This window comes from Marmota monax, unplaced genomic scaffold (assembly GCF_021218885.2).
Source record: "Marmota monax isolate L192 unplaced genomic scaffold, Marmota_monax_Labrador192_F-V1.1 WCK01_AAM20220418_F8-fsc00079, whole genome shotgun sequence".
NCBI lineage: Eukaryota > Metazoa > Chordata > Mammalia > Rodentia > Sciuridae > Marmota > Marmota monax.
The window spans coordinates 2,989,263-3,003,443 of record NW_026694099.1 but is presented as its reverse complement, the minus strand read 5'-3'; the positions used below and the strand labels follow the sequence as shown (position 1 = coordinate 3,003,443).

The 14,181-nt window shown below is 38.2% G+C and overlaps 1 protein-coding gene across 4 annotated transcripts in view; it reads left to right on the top strand.

The window, feature by feature from the left end:
• The window catches only part of Stxbp6 (syntaxin binding protein 6), a 255,776-nt gene that overhangs the window by 84,035 nt on the left and 157,560 nt on the right, over positions 1-14,181 (top strand). The window lies entirely within an intron of this gene.

The window sequence follows — 14,181 nt, the reverse complement described above, 5'->3', positions numbered from 1 at the left end:
TAGACCGTTGCCAATAATTAGTAACAGTTTGTCTTGAGATAAATATTGGCACGTTCTGTAACATGAGAAAGATTTGGTTCACAAATCATTGCTTTGCTTGACAGCCATCGCTTGTCAGAAAGAGGCATCTGTTTTATTAAGCTTAGATTTTGTTGGATTATTTTTCTTTCTGTTTGTGATTATGGGAGATCTGTGGGATTTCTTGTGGATTCATACTGAGATTTCTGAGATAAAATTTGGATAAATTTCCAGGGGTGGGTGATACTGATCTGAGCACCAGAGGCATTTGTAATTTTCCTAATATTTATTGTAGAAGAGTAATGGGATAATTAAGCTTACCTTAATTCATTTTTTTAAAATTCCTTTCTGTTGTGGTTTGGTAATAAACCTATTTTGGCCCCCTTTTTAATTTTTTTAAAAAACTAAGCCTCAGATTATTTATCAGAATTCATTTCAAGATGGAAGTAACTTTTTATCAGAATATATAAATTTGTAAGGTTAAAATAAGAACACAGCACTTTGGTAAGAACAATTTTTCAGTATTTAGAGCAAAGCTTTTATTTAAATGAATGTGAGGAAATGAACCTTGGAATATCTCCTCAAATAAACAGTAGGCTAATAAAATTTGGTTATTTTAAGGAGATATTTGTATTTCTTTAGTGTGCTAAGCAGTGCCTGACATACAGTAGGGTCTCAATTTGTATATAATGACTAAGTGAAAGAAAGTAGTAGCCCTTCCCAAGACCTTTCTAGTATTTTGTTAATGATTCAAACCTTAAAATACTTTCATATTCTTGAATTTTGATCCTATTGTTTATACCATTAATGTATAGAATACATTCCAGTATATTTTGTTTTATGTGTAATCTGAATGGAACATCAGGGGTCCAGTGCATAATGATTCTAATTTTGTTAAGCTGTATTTGCTCAATATTTCATTGAGATTTCCAGTAGGCAGGTAGTTGAAGGAAAGGTGGGTGGTCCAGGAGCCACTTGAGTTGTATGTAATATATACTTATAAACTGAGAAGAGAATAGCTTTGTTTGGATTTTAGGTGTACGCAATTGTCTGCCTATTTCTGACCATAAAGTCCATGAGCGTGACATGAGGACTATGAAAACCTCATCTCAGTGAAATAGCATAACCATTTCTTCTGCCATAGAAGATGATGACCTGGGACTTACTGGATAACTGTGTTTCCCTTACAAATTGCCAAGTCCTTCAGGCTAAAGTCTGAAATGATGTGGATTGCTTATTTGTTGCATTCTAATGGAGGAAAATCTCTTGTTCTGCAAAACTTCATATTTTTCATGGTTTCTGAATTTAGAGAGTATAGATAGATAAAATAGATCAGACCCTGCAGAGAACAGTCTGATGGAATTTGGGGCAGGAAAAGGCCAAGCAACCATGACACCATTATTTGCAGTGTGATTTTTTCCTAATAAATGATGAAGAAGTAACCACCTTTATTTTCCAATTTATGTAAAGCCTAGAGGCATGTCAGTCCTGATAATGTAGTATTACCAGAAAAGGTAATGCTTTAGTTAACTATAAATTAGTCATTCAAATAATTTTAAGTGCTTCTTATGTGCTGAGCATTCTAGGTGCCAAGTGTATAGTTATAAGAAAAATTCATGCAATTAACCTAGTTTGTGGGGGAAAAAGCGGTAGATGTTAATAAGTTACACATTAAAATAAACATAATTATAAACTGTGAAAAGGCCAAAAAGGAAAAATACAAATAAGCATTATGAAGAGAATTTGGCCTAGTTGGAGGAACCAAGAGCTTCTGGAAAATTTTAGTAGGACTTTAATAGTTTTAAAGGGGGCTGTGTGGGTGAGTAGCATTTGAGGCAGAAGAAATGGCAGCTTCATTAGCCAACCAAGCAGGATTCTGCACTTCTCCTTCTCTCCTGTTGAGCCAAGGGATGTAAATTTACCTCCCTCATACAGGAGGTTGTGAAGTTCCAGCTGAGCTCTGCAATGACAGTCTCCTTGCTGCTGTTAGTGTGAACGACTTATCTGCCTACGCTTTCTGGGAGTCAGGGCCCTTCAACTCTTGTGGTTTGGTTGATGAAAACCAGCTATTCATTTTGAACAGGCAGACTTTGTCCAATTAGGTCAAGGTCTGTAAATAATGTTTCATGCTGCTTGGAGAATGGTTAAAATTAAGTTAAAGAAAAAGCTGGGGGTGATATAACTTTAAAAGTTTGTCAAAATATGCATGAGTGTGATACATATATATTTCAACAATCTTTTGCTTATATTTCTTTGTGTGAAATTTTTTCCAGTGTCTGGTATAATCTGTAACTTGAGAGAGAGAGAGGATTGTAATCTTAAAATTTACTATTCTCAGAGTGGGTTATGTATCCTCTGGAGATATCCAAAAAGGTGCTGGAGTGGGGGAAATGAGATGATCTATTTGGGTTTTTCAGCTGTAATTCTGTGAAGAGAAAAAATGATCTTTCTAGTTCATTCACATTGCCTTGGAATAGGATTTGAGTATCTCTCATTGGATTCCCCAATTGACTTCTCAAATAGTCTGTCAGTTCTTGTGTACCGAGTTCCCTCTGTGATTAACATTTTTAAAGCATTGGTTTCCAATTTTTCCTTTGAACAAGGATAAAAATTAAAAACACTGACAATACCAAGAGCTGGCAAGCCATATGGAGCAAAGAGCTCTTGTACTGTTGGGAATATAAAAATTTCATAACTACATTAGTAAAAAAAAAAAAATTGGCAGCATTTTTTAATAAAGTCAAGTATACACTCCATTCCTAGTTATATACACAAGAGAAATAAAAACTTGTACATAGGTGTTCCTAAGTTTTACTTATAATAACATCAGAAATAAATTTTCATCTATGTGTGATTGATTAAAAAAAATTTTACCTATGTAGTAGAATACTACCTAATAATGAAATAATTACCAGCACATACAGCAATATAGATAAATCTCAACAGCATTATGTTGTCTGCAAGAAACGTAATTAGGTTGCTTGAAGACCAGAGTTGATGTGTTCTTGGTATCTATAGCACCTGGCATATTGCTAGGTATGAATAGAGGCTTAATGGAGGATGCTGTTTGGATTTATGGCTTACCACATACCTGATTATATGCTTTTACTATATACCTGATTATAGTGTAATCTTTATTTTACAACTTAGCACTGTTAATGCATTCAAAGTGTAAAGCAAACACCCACAACAGCCACTTGTCCCCTCCCATGATTATTTGGGTCTATAAAATCAAATTAGAAACATGCTAAGTTAAAAATAGTTTATTATTAGAATAAATTACCTACTGAGCATTTTGTCATTTTGGTTTTCATACCAAAAATTATACATATTCCAAGCATATAATATTAGGGAGGAAATTTAGGTTGTTAATATAAAAACGGTCACTTAGACATTTATGAGGGTTTGAGAAAATTCTTTATAGGTTGCTAGTGGAATGAAGGTAGTCAAATTTAATTGTCAGCAATCAGGCATAAGAAAGAAAATCCTTTTATCTACTTTCTAATTCAGGCTATTTCTCTTCTCAAAAGTTTATAAATATTAGAAGGGAGAGAAGGGAAGAATACAAGACTGATGGAATTTGGCCTTGATAAAAATGGTTTATTCAGTAGTGGTGAGTTGACATCTAAGCATTTTATCCAGGAAAAAAAAAATAAAGAAATTCACTGAAATCAGAGGTTTGTAAAGGTATTAGCAGCAAAGAAGAAATGCAAAACAAGCATAGTAATGACATATATTATTCTTTTTATAGAAGTGGTAAACATTGCTGGAAATATGAACTGTTTAGAAAATTATATGGAAGAAAATAAGCTTTCATCTTGCATTTGGCACGGTTCTATAACATTTGCAAATATTCATATAAACCTTGAAATAATACTATGAAGTAGATACTATTACTGTTCTCACTTTGTAGAGGAGGAAACTGAGCACAAGTGTGAATTCCTCAGATCTAGCGCTGACAATACCAAGAGCTGGCAAGCCACGTGCAGCAGTGATCCAATGCCCAAGATCATCAGTTGTAACAAAACAGAAATTTGAACCCATGTAGTCAAGATTCTGGGTCCTGTTCCCTTAGCCACAGTTCCTGCTCTTCCCCTGTAGGCACAGGAGTTCTGTGAGAGAAGACTTCTCAGACCAGAGTCTTTGCTCAGCACCTCACACAGCTATAGTGATAATCAGGTCTGGGTGTGACTTTGGTCTCCTGAAGTTTGAAGCTTTGGTTGCTTTTGATTGGGTGGTGATTAATTTAACCAGGCTATTAAATCTACATATTAGGAGACAGTATTAGTGAATGTATTTGAGGCTTAGAAAACTCATTCCCCAGGGAGAGTCATGGTGTCTTCTGACAATGACCTGCCACACCTGGCCACATATGAACTTTTTTTCTTTAGGGTACCCAGGATTGAACCCATGGGCACTTAACCACTAAGCCACATATCCAGCCCTTTTTTATATTTTATTTAAAGACAGACTTGTTGAGTTGCTTAGGGCCTCACTAAGTTGCTGAGATTTGTTTTTGAACTCTCGATCCTCCTGCCTCAGCCTCCCAAGCTGTTGGGATTGCAGGCTTGCACCACTGTGCTTGTACATATAACTTTCTGTTCAGTTGTGTAGTAGAAAAAGTAAATGGCTAATTTTTTTTTAAATTTTCCTTGTTCTAGAACTCTTCCTGTGAAAACTGGTATTAATAATATTTATCTTTTTAAAGCCTTGTGAGTAGAAGTCTGACATCAGATAACTAGGCAGTTACCATATATCATCTCATTTCCTCCTCATGGGCCTTGGTGACTGTTTCTGCTTTACAGATGAAATCGCTGAGGCTTCCACTCAGTGAGTTCCCTGCCTGAACAAGGTGGCTGGAGAGCAGCAGAGCTGACCCACACCCAGGCCCCTCTCCCTCCAAAATATATACACTTTTCTTTTCTTTAACTAGGTATTAAACCTCAGGGGACTTTACCACTGAGCCACATTTCCAACCCTTTTAATTTTTTTATTTTGAGACAGGGCCTCACTAAGTTGCTTAGGGCTTCACCAAGTTGCTGAGGCTGGCTTTGACTTGTGATCCTCCTGTCTCACCTACCCAAATCACTGGGATTACATCACCATGCCTGGTTAGTATACAGGCTTTGTGATATTTTTTCCAGGACAGGGCTAGATCTGAGGAACAGAAAGCTCACTTCCCTAAAGCAATGTGACCATATTTCTTGAGCAGCGAGTGTCCTCATCTGCAAGGATTCCAAGACTGTTCTGTGGGCCACCTCAGCTTTTCTAGTGGTTTAGCACGCCAACTGAGTTTTCTTTTTCCATTCTCTCATGTATGCATTCCAGTGCTAAAACCAGATGGAAACAAGGGAAAGCTCTTGACAGAGGCTGGTGCCAAAACATTTCATTTAAAAAGGAGACTCCATCTGTGCGCTGTGCCTCCACACAGCCCGCTGTTCAGAGTAGGAGTCTCAGGGCTGACTCACCGTCTTCCTCTTCATGGGTTCTGACCAACTGCAAAGGCAGAGCCGGTGGTGGTTGGGGAGATGTCAGACTTAGGCAGTGCTCCTGCTGGAATGTGGCTGACGAGGTACTAAGCACCTAGCACACATCCTGACAGCCGCTGGCCAAGAGGGTACTTACTGTGTGACACCTACAGGCCATTCTTTGTTTTGGGTGATTTTTTTTTTTCTTCCTGTTTTCTTTTTCTGGGACTGTTGTCCAGGCTGGCCTCAAACTCAGGATCCTCCAGCTGTAGCCCCTTAGTAGCAGGTTTACAGGTGTATGCCACCTTACCCTGCTCTTGAGTTTCTAAGTTAGTGTGATACTGGGAGTTTGAAATCGTCCTCTTGTTTACCAGTGGGTCACAGTCAGAGGCACCTGGGGATATTGAGTCCCTATGCTCCCTGTGTTCTTCCCCTGCTATTGCAGAACACAGATTTAGACATAAGACTGATTTATGGTAAAATACTGACTACTGGGACTGTCAGGACTTTGAGGCTGTTTTCTCATCTTTAAAACAGGAATAGTATCTATATCCCAAGGGTATTTTGAACTGAACTATACACGTCTATAAAATGCCTGATTCACAGAAGGTGCTCAGCTCTATGAGCAATGTTATTATCTTGTCACTAGTGGAACACCCACTGCCACACATAGCTAATTCATCTGCAGTGGTTTACAAACACACTGATTTATATGTGACAGACACCTGTGACCCATTACCTGTGACACATCATCACACAGAGCCCAGGCTTGGTCTTGTGAGTTTGCTGCCTCCCATTCCATACTTCTTTCCTCTCTCCTTTTCATGTTTACTGCTGCTTCTTACCGTGTCCCATCCCTGACAGTAATCTTGAGGTTCTGCCGATCTCAGTTTCTAATTCAGGCTTCTCTTAATTATCTTTGCTCCAAAATGTTTTCCCCTCCCAGTATCCTTGCAGGTGTTCAGTTCTGTTGTGGAGAGTTTGAGCCGGAAACCGCTGCCCTGGCCTCCTGAGTATTGCATGTTGCTAGGTATATCGGGCATGGAAGTGCTGAGTTCAGGCCTCTTTATCCAACTTCACGGGGAGTAAGAACTGGCTTAGTCAATCAGGTTCCTGTCCCTGAAATGGGAGATGTTATTTTCCTACACCTATCTTTGCTGGATCAAAGGAAACATTAAAACAAAATAAAACAAAACATTCTCTGGGGTCAGTCCAGTGCACAGTTAAGCAAACAGCAGAAGTGGGAGAGGCCGACACAGATGCCTGTGGACCCAGCTTTCAGCCCAGCTCAGGTTCTTGTTTTTGTTTCCCCAACTCTTTCCTGTTACCCTTCCTCCATGTGTGCACGTGACTGTGTGTGTGTGTGTGTGTGTACTAGAATATGAGTGACATTTTTATTCCAGTTAGCCATGCGAAACCATATACAGAGTTTTCCAGAAGCAAGTACAAATAACCATGAGTGCAACGAAGTCATCAGGTTTTCCAGGACCCTTAAGAATAGACAGCCATTTGGTTGGTGCTCTGGGTGTGGACGTTCTTGCAGCTTCTCTCATCATCTCTGTCAGCACGTGGCCTGTCTGGGTTTGTCCATCAGCTTCCGTTTCCTGCCTAGATAGTCTGTCTAGAGGTAGGGCCTGTGAGGTAGACACCTCCCAGTCCCCAGGACCCTGAACACAGATTCCCCTGAGGAACAGATGCACTGGGAGGGAACAGACATAATCCCACTCTTGTTGGGTCTTTGTGTCCCTATAAGGGGTGAGAAGGCTTGAACCCCAGCTCACTTTCTGGGGAGAGCTCTGGGCTGTGATCTCACTCCTTCAATTTGGATCTACCAGCTGGTACTTGATTTGGCCTTTTAAAAACTTGCTGTCATTCACACTGTCCTGCTGCTGGGTGGTCTTCTAATTCCCTTAAAATTCATCAGATTACTGAGCAGGAGATTTTATTCTACCTAATGGTAGCCCAATTAGCAAGAAGAAAATGCAGAGTTCTCTGATGCACTCAGTAAATCTAAAATGAGCAATTTATAAATGCTTCCATTGTGGCCTACAGTAGGAAGCTGTTATCTCAAAATTTTGAAGTACCTAAGTGTTTTTCCTGAAGAAAGAGTTCATATTATAGAAGAATAAATGATCATTTAATGGCATTCAATACATCAAAACTTCCCCAAATGGTCTTTCCTCACAGTCATCATTTGCAATTCTACATTGCCTTAAGGAGATCTTTCAAAGGAAAAATGGAAATTCCATTTTTTTTGTTTTAGTACTATCCTCTCTGAGAATATTAGTGCTATCTCTCCCACCCGACCTTTTCATACAAATGATTTTTCATCCAATATATGAGGATCCCATGCGGCTTAGGTTATAGACCTCGTACAAGACTGCATTTTGATGTTTATATCAGTTTAACAAAGTGCATAGCTTTGAGAAGCCTAAAGGGACTTGGCAGGTGAATTTGAGATGGTGAGATTATACCTAGCCTTAATTCTTTGAGAACAAAGTTTCTATTTTCATAAAAGGAAGCATTGGAACTGAAAGCAGCCCTCCTCTACTTTCTGGCACATAAGCATCAGTTATAAAGGTTTTATCTCTGCTCAGAATTATTTCCCTCTTATGGATAGGTAAGAGTTGACTATGTTTTTGGATCCATCAATTTTTAAGCATATTTTCCCACATATATGTATACATTCTTTATTTTAAAAATGTAGAAAGTACTTCCAAGAAAAAGGAAAGGAAAATCATGGCTTTGGATTACCAGGCTCCATGATTTTTAATGCTCCTTCCCCATTAGAGTATTCTAGGTTTAATTTTGTCCTCCTTTATTCATTAAACATGGTAATAATTTATTTTATACATTTTTTATGAAGATATTTTAATGGTTTCTTGAGTACTGTCAAATATTTAGCCATTTATCTATTGCTTGATTTTTTTCCAGCTTTTTTTCCACATGAAATAATGATCTTGGTCTTTTTTTTTCCTAACAAAACTTTCTTATAGAGGAATAAACTAAGGAGCACATGGATTATTCATTAGAAGAAACATCTACACTGCCAGAGTACTAGGGTGAGACTGGAAACTTAGTCCTCTGTGCTTTCTTGGTGTTCTGCCATGGACCAAAATGAGTATTTCAAAATCTTAAGTCTGCCAGAATCCCTTAGAAGTAAAATATTCTATCACACTCTGTGTGTTTAACAACCAGTTGGCAATTCCCATGGTATTTGATATTGTTCTACACCATGTTCTCTTTGGTATGCATTTGATGCCTGCTCCCTTTATGTCATGCCATTCTTTGATTTTCATGCACATTTGCAGGTGTATGTAAGTGTGCTGTGCATGTGTGGTGGTATCTGTTTTGGCAGAGAAAGAGAAGAATGTGTCTTCCCTAGAGTTAGCCTCAACATGCCTCAGAAAAGGTAGTGCTTTACCTCACCTTCCTGGTCTGGTTCAGCTATGAGCTCATTAGACATCTTCTGTTGTATCATTAGATGGAGTTTGGGGGAAGTGGTAAATGTTGGCCAAACATATTCATGCTTTTTTCCTAGGTCAGTACATTTAATTAATGATTCACATTTAATATGATATCAGATCCACTATCTGAACCTTTTTTTTCCAAATCTAGATTTTTATGTGTAGAAGAATCCATAGTCATTCTCAAAGCTAACAGCAATATTTATATGAAAAATAAAGCTCCCAAAGATTGAGCAGCTTGCTTAACATCATAGAACCACTATAGTCAGGCAAAAGAAGAAAAAAGTGTGTTTTTATTTTCCTGCCAACTTGGTTTCTGACTCTGGTTAACTCTGGTTAGGTGAGGAAGAGTTAGGTTAGTAGCTCAGGTGAGTTTATTTCTCTGTAACATTCCTTCTCATACCAGCATGCAACAGCAGTGTGTACCTCTTTGCTTGGGAAGACCATGTTGGTTGCTGTTCCAAGCTGTCTCTTGAAAGGTTTAATTATTATAAGGATATGAGTTTAGCCATAAAGGCCAGGTGTGAGGGCCTATTCCTCTTCTTATTGCTTTCTCTTAGACTTAGGGATGCACGAAGTGGGAATTATCCAGTTTTAGAGGGAAAGACAAAAATGATGTGGTTATACTACCTCCCTGATCCACTGAGTTAAAGGAAGAAAACATTACAACTTCAATTTAAAATTTAAAATTTAATTAAAAATTTTTAAATTAGTTTTAATTAGTTATACATGCTAGTAGAATGCATTATGATACATCATACATAATGGTGTATAATTTCTCATTTTTCTGGTTGTACATGATGCAGAATACTACCGGTTGTGTAGTCATACATGTACATAGGGTAATATTGTCTGATTCATCCTACTATCATTCCTATTCCCATATGCCCTCCCCTCCCTTCATTCCCCTCTACCTAATATAAAGTAACTTTATTCTTCCCTAGCATCCCCCCACCCTTATTGTGAGTTAACATCCACATATTAGAGAAAACATTCTTTCTTTAGTTTTTTGGAATTGGCTTATTTCACTTAATATGATATTCTACAGCTCCATCCATTTACCAGTAAATGACATAATTTCATTCTTTTATAAGGCTGAGTAATATTTCATATGTGTTTTATAATCAGCGTAATGTATTAGAACACTAAGCCATGCATGTAATTTATAAACATGTAATTTATAAACATGTATATTGGAGATTAGTACTCAAACTTTTTAAATGAGGAAAAAGTTTGAGTACTAATGCACAGTCAAAATTAATAGAGATCCCTGGAATAGAACCTAGAGAAGTGAAAGTCTTTGCCAGAGTACTAATAACTTTCAGCCAGTGGATAGTAGTTGACTAGTAAAATCTCTGGCTTACAAGTCAGTTGCCACCTATAATATATCCAAGTGGCTTTGGAGGCTGAGGCAGGAGGATTGCAAGTTCAAAACCAGCTTCAGCAACTAGCGAGGCCCTAAACAACTTAATGAGACTCCCATCTCAAAATTTAAAAAGTAGAATAAAAAGGGCTGGGAATGTGGCTCAGTGGTTAAGTGCTCCTGGGTTCAATCCCTGGTACCAATAAAATAAAATTTAAAAATGCAGTTGCAATGAACATATAACTGCCCCTGGAATTGGCCTCAATTCTACTCCCTGCCTCAAAGCCTTCCCCCAAACCCCATGGCTTTCTGGAAGGTGGAGAGCCAGCTGCTTGTGGGCTAGGTATCCTAATACAGGTGAGGGGCCTGTCCCAGTGCTTAGCATTTAGTAGTTGCAACTGATTTGTCAATTGCTATACTTTATATCTCTCTATTCAAGGCTTGTCTCCTCTCCTTTTGGAGCCTGAAATGTGGCTGGGACAGTCATTTGTTCCATTTCTAATTTTAGGTTTGACTTGGACTGCATGTAAACATCGGTGACTTTGCTTAGTACCCATCATCAGGCCGGGCCTCATTTATTTAGTTCTGAAGCTTAGTCTTTTGTACTGTTTAAGAAAGGGAAACCTACATTTTCTTTTTGGACCTGACATTTATTGATTCATCCAAGGGAGCCTCATTCTTGCTGATACAGTAAAGTCCTTGGTTCCTGCATGAGCAGTTCTGTTTGAGTTAGTGCCTTTCCTTTCTGTACATAGTTATTTCTCTTCATTGGTCAGTTGTTATACTTTTATGTATGGACTTGGTAGACCACTTGCTTACAGTACTGCTATGCCAACCTGTTTCAGGAAGGAAATAATTTGAATTTAAATTCAAATAAAGTTGGTCCCTGTATGCATGAGGGATATGGTCCAAGATGCCTTATTGATGCCTGAAAGGGGATAGTACTGAACCCATACATATTAAAATTTAATTTATAACTTAGGCACAGTAAGAGATTCATATCAATGATGAATAATGATTAGAACAATTATAACAACAAGTTATTTAATACCTATAAATCATGTAATTCTGGAATTACCATTTAGTATTTTCAGACTTCAGATATCCAACCATAAATAAATGAAACCAAGTGAAGCTAAAATGTAGATGAGGGGAGACTGCTGTGCTGTCTCCAAAAGACATTCAAATACCACAACTTACATAAAGACAGACAAAAGTCACCATATTCCCTTTTCCATGGAAATTGAAGCTGCTAAAAATATTCTCCCCCTTTTTATTCAGAAATTATATGGCTCTGAGATTGAACTTGGTTTCTAATTATCTATTTCAGAGGTGGAAAGAGGGACTACCCTCTCATGCCTGTCTGTCTTCTCACTCTAGGTGACCTCGCCAACCCCCACCAGCTATGGATACCCTCTGCTTGCCAAGGCACTCCACCTGCCATCATGGCCAAACACTGTCCCCTCACTAGGAAAGCCCTCTTTTTCTTTCCTCTCCAACAATCTTCAAAAGAATTCCTCAGAGTGACTGATCTGAGATGATATTAAAGAAATAATAATTTACAAAAACTCTTTAAAGCCTGATGTGTCATTTGAACATCTGTGCTGGGGGATGTGTACTTGGAGGAAGTGTCAGCCCCTATAAAACCAGTGGTGGTGGTAACGCTGAGAGCATTTATTGTACAACTGTCATCACCCATTTTGTGCCCTCCCAGATAAGTATATCTGGGGTTGGCATACACATTATAGCAAATGTCTGGATTTCCTGTTTTGATCATTGTTCTTTGTGTTGATTTCCTTATGAATCTGTTAGATAGATTTACGTGCTCATCATTGATACTTAAGAACTCCTGCTTGAAACTACTTTGAATGGTGCTATTTTTTTAAACCTGGAATTTAAGAGAATAGCTTATTAAATGGACTTTGATTCCATTTAATTTGACATCTGATTGTTTTTGTACTTTAATAAAGAGTGTTGCTGAAAAAAATGCATTTCTCACTTTCATAAATTGATTTACTAACACCAAGGGCACTTAACATTATAAATCATCCTTCACTATTAAAATATATGTGGTTTTTAAAAAAATCACAATGTAAGCCAGCCTCCCAGATAAAAGGCTTTAAGGTAGGAATCTTATTGCCAAGACTTTTCAATATAATATTTCAAACTCTTTTCCCTCTAAAATCTGATTTTATTTTCAGCTACATTATAGTGCTGTGAATGTTGAGGTCAAAGGAAGCAAGGTACCTTCTACCCCATAAAATGAGCTTTTTAAATCTGTACTGGAAATAACTTGTAGGTCACAAGCAAGGGGAGAGTTTTGTAGGAATGAGTTTAAATTTCCCTGTGACTAACTATTGTCTAGAGGGAGGAACAGAATGATGGTACTTAAAACCTTTCAAGAATGCAGCACCTGGTGTTACACAATGTAGTTAGCATTATAAATACTTCAGTCTATTCAGTATTAAAAATGAGATTTGGCTTGAAATAATTTACTTAGATTTATGATTTGGATTACTGTTTTTAACATAAGCATATCGAATCCAATTAGAATTTTCAAGTTTTGTTTTTATGAATGATAAAACATCATTTTCCTAAGGTTTGAATGTCTTGACAAACTGGTTTGAAACACTTTTTGTACACTGGCAAATCAGGTGTGCTATATTGGTGCAGAAGCCCCTTCTGATGTGAGGCCCTATTTTGTCATCTTGGGGTACCAAGTGGGGGAAATCTTTGGCCCAGTAATGGCTCTCAGGTAATAGTTCTGTGTGCACATTCTGTATGTCTTCAATTTTTAGGCTTAAGGTAACTCGGCAGAAGTACTTTTGTGTAAGAGCAAAAGCTTTGGAGAGAGAAAAACATGGGTGTGGATCCCAATTCTGTTTCTACTATATGTGTGATCTGTGTAGCCCACAGATAGTCACTTGGCCTTTTCAAGCCACAATTTCCACTTACATAAAATGCTGTTTTAAAATTGCTATCTTGGAGAACTATTTCGAGGGCTTAAAAGAATTGTATCAGAAAGGATGTACATAAACTGCCTTGTTGGCTCCAGAATAAAACAAATGCTTATTAATTCATGGTAGTTTCTTCATCATCCTCATGAAGCATTTGATAGCATTCTTCTCTTGGTGGTAGTCCCCAGTCTGTCAGAGAGGGAAAAGGCAAGAGAGTATTTTGGCCACTGTACAGTCCATCAAACAGAAACCCAAATCTGTCAGGGTACCAAAGAGGGTTTCTAGTCCTAGGAGCTGGGCATATATGAGGCTCCTAATCACACTTTTGTCTCTGCCATGTTGGCCTAGACTTAGGCCATGTCTATGTTCTGAAGATGGAAATTATTCAGCTTTCCTGAGGAGTGAATCAGTGACAAACTGGTGGAGTTTTAATTTAAAGCAGAGCCGGGTGCTTACGGATGTTACTAGTTATGTTGGAAGGTTGTGTGTGCTGAGAGAGCGAGACTAGAGTCCCACGTGGCTCTGCTCACATCTCAGCCATGGACTGTGCCTTACCTCCTGAACTGCTTTCCCTACCTTAGTATGAAGCCAGTCAGACTCTTGGGTTTAGTGTGGAAGCTAAAGGAGGCCATCAGCACTTTGCTGATGGTTTGGGTTTGAAGTCACTGTCAGTCAGTGTTTCAGAAACAAAACAACCATAGAAATGCCTGCCTTGTTATTGAGTATATTTTTGTCTTCTTCCTTTAAAAGATGATATACCGTCACTTCTTGCTTATAAAATGTCTTTGTGGAATGGGGAGTGGTAGGTGCCTGTGGCAGTGGGCAGCTTTCACCAGTGTATACGCAGGATTATTAGGCCTACGCCAGTCTCCAAAGAGCTTGAGTTCCTTATAGTTTGATAACATGCT